Source organism: Mandrillus leucophaeus, unplaced genomic scaffold (assembly GCF_000951045.1).
Source record: "Mandrillus leucophaeus isolate KB7577 unplaced genomic scaffold, Mleu.le_1.0 Scaffold434, whole genome shotgun sequence".
Lineage (NCBI taxonomy): Eukaryota > Metazoa > Chordata > Mammalia > Primates > Cercopithecidae > Mandrillus > Mandrillus leucophaeus.
Window position 1 is genome coordinate 1,197,748 of NW_012104632.1, and position 6,943 is coordinate 1,204,690.

At 48.9% G+C, this 6,943-nt stretch overlaps 1 pseudogene; it reads right to left on the reverse strand.

Annotated features, from left to right (window-relative positions):
- Positions 1 to 2,506, reverse strand: part of LOC105549331 — a 24,445-nt pseudogene extending 21,939 nt beyond the window's left edge.
- Positions 2,507 to 6,943: the final 4,437 nt, after the last annotated feature.

The window sequence follows — 6,943 nt, forward strand, 5'->3', positions numbered from 1 at the left end:
GGTGGTGCATGCCTGTAATCCCAGCTACTTGGGAGGCTGAGGCAGGAGAATTGCTTGAACCCGGGAGGCGGAGGTTGTGGTGAGCTGAGATCACGCCACTGCACTCCAGCCTGGGCAACAGGGCGAGACCCCGTCCCAAAAAAAAAAAAAAAAGAAATGACTTGCTGGGGTTGGGATGGTAGGGAGGAGAGCTGGGTTCTGGTCTCCTTTGGAGTAACGTGCTTTGATTATGTAACAATTGTGGAGTTCTGGGTCCTTCTGCGGCTGGCTCTTTCTCTGGGGAATGGGAAGGGAAGAAAGATAGGGCAGGGAGAAAGTGGGGAAGTTGCATTGACTCCCTAGACCACCCTACGTTTCTATGTGAACTGAACAACAAGCTGGGCCATCCTTCCCTAGGAGAATAACTGGTCACCTGAGCCCAGGAGCAACACCTCAAAACCTTCCAGAAAGCCCAAGAAATTACAAAGTCATGCTGCCAGTGGGCCCACAGGTGAGCACCATGCTGCCAGCAGGATGTCCTCTCCTCAGCCACACAGAGACTTGGATCTGCCGCTTCTGAACGCGGGCTCCCACCTCAGGGAGATGTCTGTAGGTCTTGCTTCAGCCATGTTCCCCCAGGAGGCGTGGCCTGGCTCAGGCTCTCCTTGCGCCCCAGTCCCCTGGTAGGTTCTAAAAACTGCCTTTGCCAAGGGGCCCATCAAATTGTGTTTGGAGGCAGGAGGGTTTGTGCGCCAGCAGGACAGTTGCTATATTGCCCAGGCTGGTCTCAAACTGCCCATAGAGAGTTCTGGAATGTCCCCCATGGCACCCCATCCACTGGGAACCTTTGCCCTTAGGGGCTTCTGGGGCATTCACAGACAATGGTACTGTTGGCTTCCTGCTCCACCCAGTGCAGACCAGAAAACAAGTCATAGGAACTGAGGGCTCTGCCCACTTCAATCAAGAGGCCACCTGGCTTTTCCAGCTGGGCGCGGTGGCTCACACCGGTAATCCCAGCACTTTGGGAGGCCGAGGCAGGCGGATCACCTGAGGTCAGGAGTTCAAGAACAGCCTGGCCAAGATGATGAAACCCAGTCTCCACTAAAAATACAAAAAAAATTAGCTGGGCGTTGTGACGGGTGCCTGTCACCCCAGCTACTCAGGCAGCTGAGGCAGGAGAATCGCTTGAACCCAGGAGGCTGCGGTTGCCGTGAGCAGAGATCACGCCACTCCACTCCAGCCTGGGCTGTTAAAACAGAGCGAGACACTGGGAGAAAAAAAAAAAGAGGCCACTTGGCTTTTTCCTAGAGCAAGAGGCACAATGGCAGGGAGGCAGGGAGATGGCTTCAGAAAGGAGACCTCCCGGGGCCTCCCCATACTTCGTCTTAGGTCACCCTTCAACTGCCGCATCCTCTCCTGTGTTTGGTGTTTTCAAATGTTCAGCAGCAAACCCGTGGACCTGGGCTTCTCAACCAGCAGCTCCCAGTCTATGAGGTCAACCTCCAAACTGGTTTCCACAGTAAAACCGTCCTTTCCTCTGGTTGGAAGGGATTTAGGCTCCCCCTCAACCCCCAATCAGCAACTTGCACCCTCAAAATGAACTACTCCTGCTGAGCTGCCTGAGAGCAAGATTAGGGGGAGATACCCTCCCCTCTGCCAGTGAGTCACACCCTCTGACAATTTCTGTCCTGCCCATATGGTCCCATTATGACTGGGGAAAATAAAGAAAAATATGTTACTCTTTATAATGTATAGAAAATCTAAATATTATAGCAAATCTGGTAAAATCAACGTAAATATTGCCAATGCCAAAGCATTATGTCTGTGTGACTAGAACATGATGAGGGTCACAGGTAGTCCAGGCTTATTGTAAGTGACATCTCTACCCAATTCCCTTTCCACCGCTTGTTGCTTGCCCACAGAATTTCACATATATTTATTCACATGTCACTATAGCAACCTAAAGATGAAATATCTGAATGTAACGTAAGAAAGGATAAAAGCAGATTGCACAGATTCTTCAGAGCTTTGAAAATAGGCTGCATCTCCTTCCGTTTCTATGTGAGGTAATAACCTGGACCATGCTTGCCCAGGAAAACAGGGCGAGGCAACCCCTGGGTGCTGGGGTGCTGGGTTGGCCTCTCCCCAGAGCAGCCTCCACCAATGCCGCCCTTGAGCCAGCATGAGGAGGCGCCTTTGCCTCCCGGGGCCATCCTGGGGACACAGGAGGATGTTGTAGGGGCATTGCTGGAACCTGGAGCCTGCATGGGATGCCCATGCCCATGCCTGAGGCGTGGATGCGCCCGGCCCCGCCCCACCTGAGCACAGGTTGGGGAGATTCCTAACCCTATCCCTAACCCGAACCCAATGAAAGGGCGTTGCCTTCAAACCAGCCCAGGCTGGCTGCCCCAGACCCAGCAAGGGAGCCATCGCCCTGCTTCCTGGTGAGTGGAGGACAGCGCCCCCTCCAGGCAGCTACCTCGAGAGTGCTGAGAAGGACCTGTCCTCCCCACCTGTCCACACCCATTCTCTGATTTTTTTGTTTTTAATATAAAAAGAAGCTTCTCGTTCCACTGTTACTCACATGGTTTAAAAAACTGCCCTGATTATGATAGAGTTTGAAAAGAAAAAAAAATTCACGCTGGGGTGGAACTAAACCTCAGGGTGACTTCTCCCGAAATGCAGTTTTTCAGATGAGACCGGGGGCTGGGGGAGGAAGCTCCGGGACAGCGTCCCTCTTGGGAGAAAACCGGAAGGCCCGTGTCCATACAGGCACCTGTACATCACAGTCAGACAGCGGGTTGCCTTTTTTTTTTTTTCAAACAGAGTTTCGCTCTTGTTGCCCAGGCTGGAGTGCAGTGGCGTGGTCTCAGCTCACTGCAACCTCCGCCTCCCGGGTTCAAGCAATTCTCCTGCCTCAGCCTCCTGAGTAGTTGGGATTACAGGCATGCACCACCACGCCTCACTAATTTTGTATTTTTAGTAGAGACGGGGTTTCTCCCTGTTGGTCAGGCTGGTCTCAAACTCCTGACAGGCGATCCGCCCGGCTCAGCCTCCCAAAGTGCTGGGATCACAGGCGTGAGCCACTGCCTCCGGCCCTGGGTTATTTTTACATTGCTTTTCAGAGATCATTAATAAGGCGCCACATTTCTGGGCAGCAACGGGCGAAATTAGATGATGCATTGATTAGTTGGGTTCTGACAATGTGTTTATTGGAGACGCTGTCATGATGTACTAACTGGGTGGTTGACATATGGAGCAGTGGTTTCCTCTTCACATTTCTGTAGACACTCATTTCTTTCCCCCAACAGGTCCTAAGAGGTGGCTTATGCTGCTGTACATATTTATTAAGTATCACAGAGGCATCATGTAGTAACACTGTCAGCAATGCTTTGTATTAATGTGCTGAACATCCTTTACATGGGAAGAACACAATATCCACAGCTGCCTCTAAAAAACCCACTAACCAGCTGGGCACGGTGGCTCACACCTGTAATCCCAGCACTTTGGGAGGCCGAGGCAGGAGGATCACCTGAGGCCAGGATTTCAAAACCAGCCTGGGCAACATAGTGAGACTCAGTCTTTATAAAAACTTAAAAAAAAAAAAAGGCCAAGTGTGGTGGTACAGGCCTGTAGTCCCAGCTACTTGGGAGGCTGAGGTGGGCAGATTGCTTGAGTCCAGGAGTTCAAGACTAGCCTGGACAACACAGGGAGATCCCATCTCTACAAAAAATTCAAAAAATTAGCCAGGTGTGGTGGTGCAGGCCCATAGTCCCAGCTACTCAGGAGGCTGAGGCAGGAGGATCACTTGTTCCTGGGAGGTTGAAGCTGCCGTGAGCTGTGATGGCACCACTGCACTCCAGCCTGGGTGACAGAGTGAGACCATGTCTCAAAAAACAACAAAAAACAAGCCCACACACTAGTTTTGAAACTAAATATCATTAATACTGTCATTAAATAGGAATCCAAATAAGAGGGTTTCAAGGACCTAAGTTAAAAATGAAGGTTCGGCTGGGCACAGTGGCTCATGCCTGTAATCCTAGCACTTGGTGGGAGGCCGAGCCAGGCGGATCACCTGAGGTCGGCAGTTTGAGACCAGCCTGACCAACATGGAGAAATCATATCTCTACTAAAAATACAAAATTAGCCAGGCGTGGTGGTGCATGCCTGTAATCCCAGCTACTTGGGAGGATGAGGCAGGAGAATTGCTTGAACCCGGGAGGCGGAGGTTGTGGTGAGCTGAGATCACGCCACTGCACTCCAGCCTGGGCAACAAGAGTAAAACTCCGTCTCAAAAAAAAAAAAAAAGAAGGTTCAATTTCTGGAAAGATACCTAGGAGACGGTTAACAGTAGCTGTCTTCAGGGGAGAGTCCTCGGTGATTGGGACATGACTGGAGTCTTAGTTTTTTCTTTATTATTTTGCGCATTTTGCATTTTACCTATTCCAAAGGAAAAATTGAATTAAAATAAATATAAATAAAATATTCAGAATCTAAGCTGAAGCCTTAGCCACTGAATATCCCCATTAAAATGCTTTTCCTTAAATCTTCAAAAGAAAGGAAAGCAAGCTTTGATTTTTGAAAGAACCCCTCACCCCACATTTCAATAGCTATGTATAATTCCTTTAAGGAGCCCAGTCAGCGTGTGTGGGAGTTGAAAATGCTTTTTATCATTCCCCCTCAAGTTTGACAGAAGTGTGGCAAGGAGGGCCATCTGTTTTGCTTGAGTGAGAAGTGACCCAGCATTCTGATTTCAATTAGCCTCTTTGTAGCTTTCTGTTTGGGCTGGTTCCATGGGTAACGGTTCAGCTAAGTGTGGAGAGGAGCGGGCCAAGTTCTGCCGGTGCTGATGTGTTTTAACAACTGTCAGTGAACGTAGAACAAGCGTACGAGGCGGTGTTGTGGACACACAGTAAAACACATAATTTTACGGAATCAAGAGAGCACGTCCTAGAGTCTGAGAACTAAACAAAATATTGAAATGGTGTCTTTAAATCATCCTATGAAATGACGATTGAGAGATTTAAAATCAGTATCACTTCTCATCTAAAGTCCTAGTTTCAGTCAATGAATATGCGCCTCCTATGTGCAAAGTACTGTTATGCCCTGGGTGTGAACCAGAGACGAACAGAAGGGGCCCTTCCTGCCTTTGAGAAGTTTGTGATGTATTTTGGAGGACGGGCCAGCAGAGGTAGACAATAATATGCATGATATCTGAGATAGGAGGAGAGCTGGCAAACGTCGGCGTTCTAAAGTATTAGGAGTGCAGTATAGGAGATATTCCTCTGGCCCAGGGCTCTATACTGAGATGCTCAGGGGTCCTAGAGCCGGAGTGAAACACACCCTCAGCTGACACTACAGCCTGTGTCCCTTCATGCCACCTCCACTTGCACTTTACACACACTCTCACACGCACACACGAGTGCACATTCGTGCACACACACCACAGATATGTTGGGCAGGAGGTTGACGAAGGCGGTGGATGGCTCTGGAATGATGAAAGCTAACCCAAACACGCATCTCTGCATCTAGTTGTCACTGTCTGCCAGCATGTTTGCCAAAGTAGGAAGGGATTTTTGCCGGAGCTAGTTTGTGCAATTCCAGCAACAACCAATTCACATTTCCCCAGCGTGAAGTGAACCCATTGCACCCAGGTGTTCCCAGTCCTTCCCACCTGGGTTACTGATGTCCGGAAAGAAGATTGTGCCACTTCAATTCTGTGGTGTCATCAGTGTGTCAGCACGTCTCCTCTCCTCAAGGGGGTGGCAAAGTTCTTCCAAGTCACATCATCCAGAGCAGAGTAGTGGCAAGTCTGGAAGGTGGCTCTGGGTCCTGGCGGTGGTGGCCACCTGAGAGGGGACCTGTAGTGTGGCTGTGGCCCCGCGGCGGTGTCTTGGGATTAGTTCTAAGTCCCCAGCTCCTTTCCCTTGGCACTGCTGAAGCAGGAAGCCGGCAGCAGTGCCTTGCAGTGTGGCTCATGCCAGCATCAGTACCTCAGCTTAGAGTTGGCTATGAGCCATTCCCAGTCAACAGAGTCACTGCCTCAGTTCACCACTGTCTATGAAATGGTCCTACTCAACTGTGGCACAACTTATCTGACTTTAGCCTGAGCCAGAGGAGCCTTGTCCTCTCTGACCTGGACAGTCTATGATTTTCTTTGATAATAATGCTAACCCCAAAACGTTTAGCATACTTTTTAAACCTGATTTAAATTCGAATGTATACAATGTCATTAATTGTAAGTTATCAGTAAAAACCTTTTAAAAAGTGGACTCTAATCCTTAAATATATCATTTCCAACTTATATCTCATATTTAACTCTTTTCGGAGAAATTAATGACCTGTGACCTATTATAGTGCTATTTATTTATCATGGTCAACACCATTCACGAGGCCTAGAACGCTTTGGGCTAAAAATATCTGAAGGAAATAACAGGACTTTTTAGAGCCATGCTTTCTTCTTCACAAAATAAAGGAATTAATTATATTTTTTTAAATTTATTTTTTGAGATGGAGTTTCGCTCTGTCGCCCAGGCTGGAGTGCACTGGCGCAATCCTGGCTCATTGCAACCTCTGCCTCCTGGGTTCAAGCGATTCTCTTTCCTCAGCCTTCCGAGTAGCTGGGATTACAGGCGCCCACCATCACGCCTGGCTAGTTTTTGTATTTTTAATAGGGACAGGGTTCCACCATGTTGGCCAGGCTGGTCTCGAATTCCTGACCTCAGGTGATCCACTTGCCTCAACCTCCCAAAGTGCTGGAATTACAGGCATGAGCCACTGTGCCTGGCCAAATAATTCATTATTAATGATAATGTCAAATAATCATTAGGTCAAAAAATAAAAGGGAAAAAAATCAAATTGGAACATGCGGATATAAAGTTCAAGAGAGTGAGGTGAAGAAATCCAGTGGAGGCCGGGCACAGTGGCTCACACCTGTAATCCCAGCACTTTGGGAGGCCGAGGC